Source organism: Rhipicephalus microplus, unplaced genomic scaffold, assembly GCF_043290135.1.
Source record: "Rhipicephalus microplus isolate Deutch F79 unplaced genomic scaffold, USDA_Rmic scaffold_18, whole genome shotgun sequence".
NCBI classification, from domain to species: Eukaryota; Metazoa; Arthropoda; class Arachnida; order Ixodida; family Ixodidae; genus Rhipicephalus; species Rhipicephalus microplus.
In genome coordinates, this window is record NW_027464591.1 from 11,182,208 (window position 1) to 11,198,512 (window position 16,305).

Here is a 16,305-nt window from a genome sequence, read left to right on the forward strand (position 1 = left end):
TTTATTGTATTTCTTCCCGCCTGTTTCTTTTTTTCTTGCTCTTTCAGTTTGCTATTCCAATTTCATCCCTGTCTTCTTTATTTTTTTTTATTTTCTATTTTTATACGTTGTTTTGCCTGCCTATTTAATGATAATAAGTGACCACCTTTTCTTCTATCTATCTATATATCTATTCTATCTATCTATTTATCTATCTATATATCTATCTGTCTGTCTGTCTGTCTGTCTGTCTGTCTGTCTGTCTGTCTGTCTGTCTGTCTGTCTGTCTGTCTGTCTGTCTGTCTGTCTGTCTGTCTGTCTGTCTGTCTAGCCAGATACCTATACGTCTGAATGCACTCGTGATCACCTCCTTGACTTGGTGTATAGACCGAAATTGCTGTGGGACGGTAAGAGGTTTTCGCAAATACGACGCCGTAGTCATTTGAGTCAGGTGAAATCTTCAAAATGCGGGCAGATGGGCTTCTCGGCTTAGCTGCATACTTATTTCACTGCATACTAGTTATATGTATGTAAACAAACATAATATGAAGTTATGCTCACGTGCTCTGATCAAAAGTTGCTGTAACGAGTATATATTGTGCTTGTTGAATAAAGGTCAGTTGATATTCTACGCTGATCCTTGTGAACCTTTCGTTTGTTTTTTCGTGTTGTGTGTGAAACAGTTTTAGTGTGAAAATTTTGTAACATACATCGTCAAACCCTCTTCTCGAAACACATGTGGCAGATAATTGTTTAGCCTGGGCTCTGGTGTGTGGGTGATTGACAGTAATGTACTTAGGAACGGGAAAACATCAATCTGTCAAGATCAGAAAACATTGAGAAAGAACCACACCAGGAGCGCTGACCCCATGAATAGAAAAAAATGAAAATAACGATTAACAGGAATGTAAACCTAGCATTCAGCGGGGCCGGCAGCAAGATGTTCTACCAAAGAGACACGTCCCGTTTTGTTCTTATAAAGCCGTAATATCTGTGAAACATCAATAGTGGCACGATTTCAGGCGATCTCATTTTATAACAAAGCAATAAACATTACATAAGTACTCGTGCGAAACAGGATTTTGACTGGGTTGATGACAATTGTGGTTCTAGCGTGGACTCCAATTCCATATCAGTTCATAGCAAACAATACATTTGTGTTATTATTCAGCAATCTATATTCAAAGCTTGCTAGACCCCGGGGGAATATGCTAACAAAATTTCAGTACAATATTCGTGTTGCCACACTGGAAGGAACACATCGTTTGCACTTTAGTGGTGTCTTCACTTCTACCTGACTGCTGACTTTCCGTCAGGCCTTAAGTTACCCTTTAAACGCCAGTGCAGTCAAGGTTCTGCAAAGTCCACTATGGACACGCAACTCCTACACGAAGAGACGTCGATCTACCTCGTAACACTTGGCTCAAAAAAAGAAAGACAGCATAAAAAAATGCCGCCATATCCACGAAGTGAATGATGATGAGTGGGCGAAGCTCCGGAGGTAAACCTGGTAAACCATGAATCCTCCGTGCATTTTGCCCAGTCGATTTTATTGCAACGCTCCCCCTAGCGTACGTCGCCGCACTATATCGAACGATGACACGCGCCATATGTGGCATCATTCCTATTTTATAACACCTCGCATCTTTTATAATCAACTACACGTACCGCCGTCTAGTTTATAACATCTTGCATCTTTTGGACGGACGGACGGGCGGACGGACGGATAGACGGATGGACGGACGGGCGGATGGACGGACGGACGGATGGATGGACGGATGGACGGACGGACGGACGGATGGACGGACGGACGGGCGGACGGATGGACGGACGGACGGACGGACGGATGGATGGACGGATGGATGGACGGACGGACAGATGGACGGATGTATGGTTGGACGGATGGATGGATGGATGGACGGACGGACGGACGGACGGACGGACGGACGGACGGACGGACGGACGGACGGACGGATGGATGGATGGATGGATGGATGGATGGATGGATGGATGGATGGATGGATGGATGGATGGACGGACGGATGGACAGATGGACGGATGGATATGGCTGTACCCTTTAGATCGGGCGGTGGCTAGCGTAATACTTAGAACTGAACGAGAGGTGCCTACATACAGGGGACGCACAGCCCACGCCTTAAGGAGCTTCGCTCCTAAAAATTACTCGCTATCTGCTTCACAAGAAACCAATTGCCACAAGACTAACGATGAAGCTCGGAGACCGAAAGAAAAGATCTAAGCTGGAATACGAGATACCCAGATAGCTTTAGACAGCTCGTTTCATAACATTTCCGATGTCTGCGTCGGGCTCATTGATTGTGAGAGCAAAATCAGCATTGTTCGGAAGTGAGCATTATAGGTAGATGTAATTAAGTAAATTATCAAATTATGCACGCAGTTTGCACGAGTTCGGTAAGACTAGAACAATCATCAGAGCTAATGTTAGACCTAGGTTCTCGTAGGTTTTTGCAGGGATGTTTGAGTAGTGTTACAAGAGCTACCTGGTACCTAGTCACGTCAAGTTTTTGCTAGAAATGGCGCTTTTACACTAGAACTAAATATTTCTAGGCTTGACAACGACCGTATAACGTGGTTTTGGCTGGAACGTGTCACAAAACAAGCTGTTACTTGGTTTTCTCCAGACCGATTCACGTGACTATTTTTTACGTGATATTGAAGTGACCACTTACGTGTGGTTACGTCATTTTTACTTATGTTATCAGTTGTTTCATGATTATAGTCATGGTTTTTAGCAGCAAGTGACGTGACCAGTTCGCATGATGTTACAATATTTTATTCTCGTGACCTAACGTTACGTGATGTAGCGAGTTTATAAACCTGTATTGGTTTTCGCATAATGTCAGTCACGTGACAAGTTGCGTGGTTTATTATGGGAACGTGGCATGTGACCAGCTGGTGCTAGCTGTCACGTTATTTTGATCACCTTACCAGTCATTGCATGATGTCACGTGATTTTTATTCGCGCGAATAATGCAAGATATTACAATGATTTGGGTTGCAGGACTAAACCTTACGTGATGTTGCGAGTTTCTTCACGTGTATCGATTTTACAGGATTTCAGTCGCGGGACGAGTTGCGTGATTTATGATGGGAACGTAGCATGTGGCCAGCTGGGGCCAGCTGTGACGTTATATTGATCACCTTACTAGTCATTGCATGATGTTACGTTATCTTTAGTCACGTGAATAATGCGAGATACTACAATGATTTGGGTTGCAGGACTAAATGTTACGTGATTTACTGTGAATAACTGTTACGTTATAGATTGTTATCTTTAATCATGCCAGTACTTGCATCCATTTACGAAATTTTATCAAGTGACTTGGTAATTGTTCTTACGTGTTCCTTTGTCATGTGACGACATGTTACGGCATTATGGGTCACCTGACGAGTTTTTGCATAATCTTACGAGGTTTTAGTGACGTGAATAGTCGTTACTTGATTATTTGTGCGTTTAGTTTCATCACTAGTTGCTACACTACGAGATGCTGCATTGATTTTAGTCCCTTGACCAAAAAGCATTTGAATTTGATCGTGTCCCTAGACATTACATGATTTTTACTCGCGTGAGGAATATCCCGATGCTACCTGATTTTAGTAATGTGACTACTAGATGTTGTGTGGCTTTGCTTGATGTTTTGTCACATAACTAGTTGTTACGGAATGTTACGTGATTTCTCGGCACGTGAATTCTCATTGACTGATCGTTGTAGAACAAGTCATTTGTTTTTTTTACATTAGTCAGTTACTTGTTTTTCAACAATGCCTCTACCTCAACATACGGTATTCTGTCGAACTCTCGACATCGTTAACTGATGTTACATGAATGTGGTCTTGTGACTAGTTGTTGCGGGCGATTACGTAATTCGTTGTGAAGACGGGCTCGCCAGTCATAGTTATTGCATTACACGACCAGTCAAAATTACGCGTATTGTGGAAGCGAAGCTGGTGACGAAGAGAACAAAGAAAGCGCATGCCGGTGCATGGGGCTGACAGTTTCGGCTCGCACTTTTCGGTGGCGAGAAGCTTCAACAGCTCTGCGTTCGAAGCCGGTTCGAGTGGGCATTGAACACACATGGGCATTCAGCTTTCAAATTAGATGTCATGCTACAGAGCCACAGAACTGCTTGCTTCTGAAAAAAAAAAGGGGGGGGGGGGGGTGAAGCTTGCACTAAGCCGGGGAAGGTTTGAAACAGTGAAATTGAATTATTCGTAAGACTAATCTGCATGCTTCTTGGTCACTTCAAGGCCCGAGCTAGTTAATGCATATCTTTCCAAGTGGCGTCTAGGTTGTAGCTAGGCTTTAGCTAGGCTGTGATAGGTTATTTTTTCGTGGATTCCCAGCGTAGGCAGGTTCAATTAAACCACAGACAGCCACATGTATACATGCCACGAATGTCCAAACTTCAGAAGCAGAAACCCGCGCTCAAACCAAGCTTTCACCCGCCTCAAATCTACAAGCACGTCGCCGATGGCGTAGGCTTTCCAAGACTTTGAGGTTTTCGGCTTGCCGCTGCCGCTTCGCAGCCATGTGATAGGCTTTTGCATTCAATGAAAAGGAATGGCTACTAGGGCTACTTGGTTAAATTGCATTATAATAAGGGTTGCAGCACTCAAGTTGTTCCTCTTTACCTTCCGTTTCTCACATTTCATTCTTTTTTTTGTCAGCACGTTCGTGCTTGCACTGCAACCCTTATACTAATGATGGCTTCATCTTTAGGGGACTAGTGGTGAGTCGTGGAATGTGCCCAATTTTAGGGGCGAAGCTCTTTATGGCGTGGCTTGTGCGTCCCTCGTAGTACGTAGCTACCAGTCGCACATACCCGAAATAGCGGTCCTTACATGGTCTGCTAGATGGGGGCACTTGTATATGATGAATACATGATAAAAAGATGTGAGATGGCTGTGCTTGGAGTTTTCACTAGACATATGGACGGACGAACAGACTGACACACGCATGGACGGACAGACAGAGGGATGGCCGCAAAAAGAGATGGACGGACAGACAGACGAATGAACAAATGGACGGATGCACCAAGGATCACACAGATAGGCGGACGCAAGAACAAATAGGCAGACAGACTGACGAACGCTGCGCCCCACCAGTCATCATTCACTCCGTGGATATGCTGTGATTTTTTTGCGGCACATGTTCCTCAGTGAAAATAAAAGTTTTCTGCTAGGCTGCATTGGCACCTACCTGTTCATTATGCGGCTAACTATTCTGTTTTTTAATAGACTGGCGATAAGTATTGGACCCAATTTCTGCGGCAGACACCCGTTTATAATGACAATGACTTCCTGGTAGGCCACACTGGCATATACCTGTTTATGATTTTTTATATTTTTTGGTAGACCGCATAAAGTGCAGCTACCTCAAAAAACTTCGTGGTTGCAAAAACCTTTAAGAGTGTTATGTTATGCGAGGAGTCTCCTTAACGCATGTAATGTTACAAAAACATAGAATGCGGCAAGGCGCCAAGACATGCGAATAGCAGAACCAGTGAGGGCTTTAAATGCTCACCTGTTAAAAAGCTGTGACATATCTTAATATGATCGTCAGAGAAGGCGCTAACAGAGAGACCACCTGTGTAGGTTGGTGTGTAGCCCTATGGACGTGTAGCGCTTTCTATATTGATTCACCAAAGGAAAAATTATGACGCAGCGGAAACTTTGGAGCTATATACTTGCGGTCGACAGTGTAGCATCGTGCGAAGTTGTGAAAGTTACTAAATCATATGTTCCTTCATTGACACATGGGTGACGTTTCCAATGAGAAACAAAGCGAGGCGACTTAATAAACCAATCAGAACATGGCCCTATCATGCTATGCCACTCTGATCTTGCTGCGCTAAGTAGAACGGTATAGTAGGACTGTAGAACACCTTTCACAGGTGAATATATCATTAACGTGACTTATGCGTATACCGGTCATGCAGCAATTTGCATCCGCACAAAAGGTCATGGTTGCTATTTCCAATTAACTCACCGAAGTCAGAAAGCACCAAACAGGACAAAACACCTTACCATACATTGATTTGAGCTCTCTTAAATGGCATGTATTTGAAACTCACTTGATTATCTGAAGTTTCATCAAATGAAGCTGTGAGGGTACACCTCTCCAACTTCATTCATAGACATAGAAGTATCGATGGGGGTTGCGAGGGGGGATTCTCTTTCCAATACCTAAGGTCAAAGAGGGGGCGGGCTCAGCAGGTGCCCTCCCTTCTTACCAATTTTTAATGTGGTTGGCATATTCCACTCATGAATCATCAAGAAGATACTTTTACGCAACTGTAACATAAGTAAATAACGGAGTTTTATAATCTGCAACCCGCTTCTGCAAGAAACGATGTATTGTGTGCCCCGCCCCAATTCAAGGTAGGTTCTGTGCGATGGGAGCTATCTTTGCACCACTGACGAATTTCGTCTTGTAACTTTTCCGAGGCGTTTGCCGTTGACCAGAGGTTTTACGACTTGAGACTACTCTTTCTTTTTTTTTCATTTAGTTGTATCAACGATGGAGGCAGGGGGCGTCGGGCACTGGTAAAACTCAATGAAACTGGAATAAATGCTCAACTGGCCAGTCAATTGTGCAGTTCCCTCTTAAGAATTGCAGGACTGGTTTACTTTGATGGGTTTTCTCATTTACAGTGTGGCTGTCTTTTATCTAACAAAGCACATTATTGCATTCAGAAACACATCATTGATTCTGAAACAAAGGAAAACGAAAAAAACTGTGACGCCAGAAAGCCAGATGATTTACTTTACGGACATCACTATCCCAGATACGCTGTTAGGCATTCTTAAACTAGGCCCCAGGTTTTGCATGTAATAGTACTTCAAGCCATTTCAAAAGATTGATATTGTTAGACCCAGGTAAATTCACGCTGAGCAGCCTGAATAGCTTATATGCGCTTATAAGGGCATTTGTGTGCCTTGTAGCATAAATGCCAGGAAAGCCACATTACAAATCGCAGAGGTTATCTTATTCAGCCACTCACGCAATCCTTGATATATAATAAGGTTAAATAATTGGCAGCTGATCGAGAAGGCTTTTTGTACTTTTAAACAAGAAGCAATTGTCACAAGATAGTTCAGCCGCGCTGGCGAAAATCTTTAAAGGGGTGGTCATCGATTCTAAGAAAGTGAAAAAAAAGCTAAGAAGTTCTTACGGGACATGAACCTAGACCTGCTATCTAGGGGCGTAGATACAAGAAAAAAAAAGCAGTGCAGATTTTTCCTTCATACGAAAACCGACACTGTCTGAACCACATTTCCCCACAATCACCTCGGAAGTGAACACTTGGTGGCTCGTGGATTTAGGGTACTTGCAAGAACACCTCCCAAGGCATCGCCTAAACGACCCATTCAGAGTGAAGAATTCAGATGATGTGATTCCACACTTACGCACAAGTGAGCTTCGATGTTGCACCACCCTTCGCACTGATTCAACCAATCTACCTCACACACTTCCACGAAAATGTCCGCAACGGTGGAACAGTGGTCATGTTGCTTGGCTGTTGATTCAAAGGTCGAGGGTTCAATCCCGGCTGCAAAGGTCACCTTTCCATGGAGGCGAACTGGTAGAGTCCCCTGTACTGTGCGATGTCTATGAACGTTAAAGCACACAAGATGGTCGAAGTTTCCGAAGACCTCCCAGACGGTGTCCGTCATAATCGTATCGAAAATGTAAACGCAACACCCAACATATTATTACGTGGCAGCTGTGCCGAACTTGGCCGTCCTGACCTGCAATAAGCACGTCCGCAGCTTTCTCGGACTCTACTCTTATTTTCGACGTTTTGTGAACAGCTTTGTGGAAGTCGCAGATCCTCTCACAGACTCAATAAAAAAATCACAGCATATCGACGGAGTGAATGATTATGAGCGAAGTGAAGCATCCATCCATCCATCCGTCCATGTGTCAGTCCGTCTGTGCATGCCTTCAAGCGTCCGATCGTGTTTGATAATGCTGACGTCACGCGGGTAACACCGACGAGACGCGAGCCAAGGAATTCAAACGCAAGCGTCTTCAACGCACCCGCCTTTTTGCTTCGCCCATGCCCCACCAACGATCCACCACGTACGGTGACTATCCAGGAGACTGAGAGAGGCACTTGTGCGTACCCAGGCACAGCCTGTGCTGCAGCCAATTGGAGAGTAGCGGTAAAGTGTCAAGTATAATATTCTCACTCAACTGCAGTTTGCGTGTACTTCTATGAGACAGTGCCATCTATTATACTGTTCTTGAGGTACTGCCTTCTTTTCTTTCTCGTCTCTTCTTCTCTTGGTGACGCTTGACACATGACAACATTAGACTAAAAGGAGCTTCACCCCTAAAAAGATGTCTCATTCTGCCGTGGCGCTGTGCTGGCTATGGCATTCTCTACATTCAAATAGCTACATGCATGTTGGCATTTCGTGAGACGATGCGCGTGTGTGTCTGACGAAGAGGAGGAAGAGTGGTCTCCGCTCAGTGTCTAGTCAACCGGTGCTGCTGGTTTGAAATATATTTGATCCGCAGCCTCGTCGATAGGACGTCTCTTCTTTTCCGTAACAGATTTGGTGGAGGTAGAACGTTCCTCGTCCTAACCATGAAGCTTCGCAGTGGCCGCACCGTCCAGCCTCCAGCCATGACTTCGAATGGTAACAACCCGTCACTGCCTTCAGCTGGAGCGCCATCTACTACGTACCTAGCGATGTCCCACCCCCGTGATTCCAGTACGTTCTCCGCCTAGCTGGGCCTTGACGTCGACTACTGGCTCCGCATGTACGAGCGCGTTAGCCTGTCTCACCGATGGGACCCTACCATGATGCTCGCCAACGTAATCTTGTACTTGGATGGCACCCCGCGTGTATGGTTAGACGCTCATGAGGTTAAGCTCACCAGCTGGGACATCGTCAAAGAACGACTACGCAACAATTTTGGGGACCCGTCTGGTCGACAAATGGCCGCACGACAAGAACTCGCCACCCGTGTACAGTCATCAATCTAGTCGTATGTCTCGTACATACAGGACGTGCTCGCGTTGTGCCGCAAAGTGGGCAAGCAAATGAGCGAGAGCGACAAGGTGGGCTACATACCCAAGGGCATCAGGGACGACGCTTTCAACTTGCTCGTGTACAACAACGTCACGACCGTCGATCTCATAATTAAGGAATGCCGCCGCTTCGAAATGGCAACAAACCGCCAAGTTCTGCCTCAATTTTCGCGGCTCCCAAATACGGCTGTCACGTCAACCTGTACCAATCTCGGTGCTACAGCACCCTTGCACGAGAATGTTACACGCATCATTCGGCGCGAGCTTGAAGCGGCCCATCCGGCGCCATTTCATCCACTTCCATTCGAACAGGGCACCGTGCAAACACTTCCGGCGGTGTCAGTTATTCAGGCAGTCTTCCGGCAAGAAATTCCTAACCTTGGTTTTCCTGTCGCCTGCTCCGTCTCCCGACCAGGCTACAGACCGATGCCAACGAATGCATCAGCCATGACCAAAACTTTCTGCCCCGATCCCGGAATCTGACGGAATGGAGAACAGCACACGACAAGCCAATCTGCTTCCGCTGTCACCGAGTTGGCTATGCCTCCCGCTTGGACGCCCCCCCCCCCCCATTGGAGCCAATTTTCTTCTCCTCGGCCATACGCGGATTCCCGTCGGTATTCGCCCATCCGTGAGTATTCTGCTCACAGGCGCTCTACCACTTGTTCACCGTGAACGCAACGCCGCCGTTCTCTGTCACCCCAATCCCACCGCTATCCATCGCCGACTAACTATGGATCTCTTCAGACGGAAAACAAGGTTATGCAGCTCCTGGGGGTAGTGCTGCATCAAGTGTGACTGACCCAAATCCTCCGTTGACGCTCCCTGTTAATAAGAACTTGTGGCAGTACATGTGAACGGGAACGGTCTTTCCTTGACGGCTTTAGTTGACACTGGAGCCCAGGTGTGTATAATAAGTGCTCGTATCTGTCACCGCCTCGAAAAAGTGCTCACGCCTGCTGCAACACAAGCCGTTCGTGTCGCCGATGGTGGAACTGTGGCCGTCATCGGAATGTGTACCGCTCGTATGAGCCTTGCCGGCCGCCATGTTCCTGTTTCATTTATCGTGCTCGACAATTGCCCTCATGACCTCATCTTCGGGAAGGACTTCTTATCGACGCATTCTGCCCTGATCGACTGTTCCGCCATAACTCTCTGTTTAGAACTTCCTCTTCTTCTAGATTCTCGCTCCGAGCTGCCGAAAAGCCTTTGTACCACAGACTTCAGTCGGATACCGCCAAAAGCCCTCAAATTTATTGAATCGGCAACAAGTTCGCCCGTTGTTGACAGTGATTATGTCACCATGTCTATTCTTGATGTTCTCTTGGCACACGACATCAGTGTGTCATACTCTGTCTTAAACACGGCCTCTTACCAAACATGTCTGCTCATTATCAATTTCAGTTTCCCGCAGCAAGTACTACCACACGGATTTTAAGTCGCCACGCTTCGCCCCTAATACACGTCCATGACACCACTTTGCGGCAGACGCGTGCTCCGATCTTCCATGTCACCCACAGAATGCCACATCCCTCGATGCGGCCTTGCGCCCCATGATCGCCCTGAAGCACAAACCTGAGCAATCTGACACCCTATTCCGCCTTCTCGCTTCCTACCGTGACATATTTGACATCGACAGCAGTCCACTTGGTCAGACTTCTCTCGTGAAGCACCACATCAATACTGCTGATTCTCCACCTATTCAATGCTGACTATACGGAGTGTCTGCCACACAACGTAAAGTAATTCTAGAAGAAGTCAACAAGATGCTAGCCAAAGGAATTATTGAACCTTCCTCGAGCCCTTGGGCATCTCCTGTTGTGCTCGTTAAAAAGAATTAAAGATGACATGTGGCACTTCTGCATTGATTACCGCCATCTTAATTAAGTCATGAAACGGGACATATATCTTTTCGCCCCGAATTCATGACGCCCTCGATTGTCTTCACGGCGCATGATACTTTTCTTCCATTGACCTATGCTCTGGCTATTGGCAGATGGTGGTGGACTAGAAAGACCAAGAAAAGACTCCGTTTGTAGCACCCGACGGCATATACCAATTCAAGGTGATGCCGTTTCGGCTATGCAAAGCCCCAGCCACGTTTGAGCGTATGATGGACTCACTATTACAAGGGTTCAAGTGGTCAACATGCTTGTGCTACCTGGATGATGTCCTTGTATATTCTCCTACATTTGAGAGACACCTCCAGCGTTTGTCACTGGTTTTCGACATCTTCCGCACGACTGGCCTTCATTTAAACTCGTCGAAATGTCACTTCGGCCGCCAGCAGATTACGGTGTTGGGCCCCCTTCTCGGCGCATCAGGTGTGCAGCCTCACCCGACAAAATTCGCGGCGTCACGAGCTTTCCTGTACTCCAGTCTGTCAAGGACGTCCGGAGCTTTGTGGGACTTTGTTCCTATTTTAGAAGGTTCGTGAAAGATTTTGCAACGATCGCTCGACAACTCACCGACCTTCTGAAGAAAGACGTGATTTTTACGTGGGGTTCAGCTTAAGCTGCCGCTTTTTCTCACCTAATCATCCTCCTCACGACAACACCTATTTTGGCCCACTTTGACCCGTTCTCTCCGACAGAAGTCTGAACCGATAAGAGTGGTCATGGGATTGAACCCGACCTAGCCCAACGCCAGCGGGGACACGACCAAGCTATCGCCTACGTTAGACGCCTTCTCACAGCTGCCGAGCACAACTATTCAATAACAAAGCGTGAATTCCTTGCTCTTGTTTGGGCAGTAACGAAGTTTCGCCCATATTTATATCGCACGAATTTCTCTGTAATAACGGACCACCATGCGCTGTGTTCGCTTTCGTCACTGAAGGATCCTACTGGCCGGCTTGAGCGTTGGGCTTTGAGACTACAAGAATATACCTACACAGTCACGTACAAGTCGGGACGCCTACATCAGAACGCAGACTGCCTCTCCCGCTACCCTGTCGATAAATTGAGCACCGTCCCTTACACTGACACCGATACTTGTGTCTTCTCTGTTCCGCAACCTGCCTCAGTTACGAGCAACGCCGTGATTCATCCTTCCGTGCTATAATCTAACATCTCGAATCACCATTTTTTGACAGGTCCCATCGCTCATTCATCCTCCACGATGGTGTCCCATACCGCCAGAACTTCTACCCAGATGGATTAGCCCAGCTGATCATCATTCCAAAACTCCTCCGCTCGACAGTTCTCCACGAACTACATGACCTTCCAACTGCCCGTCACCTTGGTGTGTCACGCACTTACGACTGGATTCGCCGACGCTTCTTCTCGCCAGGGCTTTCACGCTCAGTCGGAAGATACGTTGCGGCTTGTGATAAATATCAGCGCCGCAAAACACTATCAACGCTTCCCGCCGGGCACCTTCAACCACTTGATCTATCGCCAGAACCTTTCTTCCGCGTTGGCTTAGACCTCCTGGGCCCTTCTCATTTGTCTTCATCAGGCAACAGGTGGATAGCTGTAGCCATGGACTACGCCACGCGCTACGCCATCACACGAGCACTTCCAACAAGCTGCGCCACAGATGTTACTGACTTCCTCCTCAAGGACGTGATCTTGCAACATGTAGCTACACCCCAGCTGCTTACAAACCGTGGCCACACCTTTCTCTCAAAGGTCATAGCCGATATCCTTCAGTCATGTGAAACAAGGCAAAAGCTGACTACGTCCTACCACCCGCAGACAAATGAACTCACGGAGCGTCTGAATGGAACACTTGCAGACACGCTTGCGAAATATGTTTTTTCCAGCCACTCTGACTGGGGCCTTGCTTTGCCATACGTGACATTTGCACATAATTCTTCTCGCCATGACACTGTTGCTTACTCCCCATTTTTTCTGTTCTTCAGCCGAAAAGCTACATTACCCCTAGATACAGTCATTCCGTCTACCACGACACCGACCAGCTTGACGCTATCAGTCGGGCTGCCCACACACGCGAAATCGCCCGCACTCGCTTTCTGGTCTCTCAAGAGAACCAGCAGCGTTTGTACGATCAACGGCACCACGATGTGCACTTCTTACCCGGCTCATTGGTGCTGCTGTGGTCCCCAATCCGTCAAGTCGGCTTGCGGAAAAACTTCTTTCCCGCTACACAGGTCCATATCGAGTCCTTCATGCGGTTACGCCTGAGACATACGAAATCGCCTCTGCTGCCTCATCGCCTTCCACTGCCCCACAGACCACCGATATCATACTTGTGGCACGCTTTAAGCCTTACCACTCTCCCGCTGACGTTGACGTCTAGATGCGCCGAGACGGCGCATCTGCCACCAGGGATTATGCTACATGCATGTTGACTTTTTGTGGGACGATGAGCACGTGTGCCGGACGAAGAGGACAAAGAGTGGTCTCCGCTCAGTGTCTGGTCAACCAGTGCTGCTGATTTAAAATATAGTTCATCCACAGCCTCGTCTATACGCCGTCTCTTCTCTTCCATAACAATATTGTTGCTAACACCACTTATCCTGTCCAGTTTTGATTCGCGCTGACACCAGTGGTAACGAACGTGGTAGTGCGTTGGTCAAGCATCAATTTGAGTGAGCCCGTGTTATCGCCTATGGCAGCCGTCCCCTTTTCGCAACCGAACGGAACTTCTCAGTCAACTAAAGAGAATTCAATTGGTCGTAATTGGGTGGTAGGAGTTAAGCGGTCAAGATTTCAGCGTCACAGCCATGAACTTTGCTGCCTTTGAAGGATCCTGCTGGGTGTTTTCGTCGCTGGGCACCACAGCTCCAAGATTATGACTAATTAGTGTCTAAGAAAGCTGGCCGATTACATCAAGACATAGATTGCTCGACCCGCAGTCCAGTCTACTTTCCTGAGGCTTTTGAGGTAGTGCCAACAAGTGTGCTCTTCCTCTCCAGTTTGAGCAGCATAGGTGATGAACAGCACGCGTGTCCTGTCTTATGCGACATTCAATTCATTTACACAATAGTTAGTGCTTAAGGGCGGCATTACGAATAATTACAATGTCAACACAAATGAACGTGAACTGCGCCTTGTGGTACCGGCTAACATATTTGTGAACATTATGAACCATCTCCATGCAGTCACTGCATGGAGACGTTCCCACGGACAACCCAACTTGGTGTTTTAGGGGCGAAGCTCTTTATAGCGGCACCCGTTTGTCCTTCGTAGCCGTTGTAGTAGTGTGTAACAGCTCTAACATTTTGACCTCCAAGGTGGTGCTGGTGAGAGGTTTCTTCTTTGCGTTGTTGAATAATAAAAGATAGTGCTCAATGTACATGCCAATGGCTGCTGAGAGGGAATGAGAGACAGGAAAATTCGGCTTTTAGTTATTGCGCACGCTGCCAATTTTTTATTGTTCAACAACGCACAGAAGACAAGAAAGGGTTGCTACGTTATATTCGCTGGGCGCAACCTCCTCCTTTTTAGAAAGGTTTAGCGAGCGTTGGGCCGCAGTGCCATGAAAACAGTGAACTAGTATATACCATGAAGCTAGGTGGTTAAAGGTGGGAAGTAGACCCGAAGCGCAAGCCGTAAGAAAGTGTGCGTTTGCCTCCTCTCGTTCAGTCCTTGGAATGTCCACTGGATGGTGGTGCTTCTATATGAGGAATATATGATGAAAACAAGCAAGATGGTGGTACTTGGAGTGTTGAATAGGCGGACGAACGGACACACAAACAGATGCATGGACGGACGCACGGATGGCTGCACGGATGGATGGACGCATAGACGGACGCAGGAGCGGATGCATGGACGAAAGCAGGGACGGACGCACGAACAGACGCACGCACGGATGGGCGGATGGAGGCATGGGCGGCCACACAGACGCACGCATGGATGGACGAAAGCAAGAACGAATGGATGGACGGATGCTTCGCCCCACTATTCATCATTCAGTCCGCGAATATGCTGCCATTTTTTTCGGACACACGACTCTGTGCGGCATCGCTTATGCTAGCCAAGTTTTTAAATGCGAAGAATTTCTTGGCGAACTTCGGCGACTTTGGGCGTACCTATCTATCTATCTATATATCTATTTATCTATCTATCTATGTATCTATCTATCTATCTATCTAATCTATCTATCTATCTAGCCACCTACGACTTTTAGCTCTCGTGGCCGTTTCGATAATGGTATCGATATCAAACTTGGTATCGCATCACATGACTGTAAGAAAACAAATTTGACTAGTTATGACATGAAAATCATGATATGTATGTCATGAATGTCATGATTTACATTTCATGGTCGCGCAGCTCTTGCAGTGGTATCGTTCGCATGGCATGTTGAAAAACTGGTATGGTATGGCAAGATTGCGTGGCGAACACAAGTGAAAGAGCTTAACATGAAAATCATGACATGTGTGTCATGTTCTGGCTCGGTAGTCGTCTGCTTGACGGGGAACGCAGACCATTATATGGACGAATGTTGTTGCTCCCACCTGTTGTGAGGTACACAATATAGTTACAGTTTGGCATGCAAAATAATGATTGATATTTTGGGTTTAACGTCCCAAAATCACCATATAGTTATGAGAGACGCCGTAGTGGAGGACTCCAAAAATTTCGACCACCTGGGGTTCTTCAACATGCACCCAAATCTGAGCACTCGAGCCTACAACATTTCAGCCTCCATCGGAAATGCAGCCACCGCAGCCGGGATTTGATCCCGCGACCTGCGGGTCAGCAGCCGAGTACCTTAGGCACTAGACCACCGCGGTGGGGCTGCGAAAGAATCACTAGCCTTTCTAATTTACGGGGAGTTGTGCATAGCTCATGTGCCAACTGTGAGAAGTGGGGTTCCAAAAATGCTTACTGACCAATTCAAACTCCAAAGAACGGCAAGTGGATGGACGTTTTTGAACTGCTACCGATAAGTCAGGGATGATTTGTTTTCGCACACTGTTTCACACGTGACGACGCTTGATAGTGTACACAATCGCACAAACAACACAGTGGTGCCACTACTCCTTTTCACATTTATTGATTGATTGATGGGTGGAGTTAATGTCCCAAAACCACTATATGATTATCAGAGATGCCGTTGTGGAGGGCTCCGAAAATTTGGACCACCTGTGGTTCTTTAACATGCACCCAAATCTAAGCACATGGCCCTGCAACATTCCTTTTCACTAATACCGAAAAAGTCAAGCAACTAATTTAGTGAACTCTAGTTAGATAATGATGGCCACCATTTTCAAAGTCCAAAAGGGCATTTTTAGTGTTTAATTTCATAAAATGTGGGCCATAGTTACAGC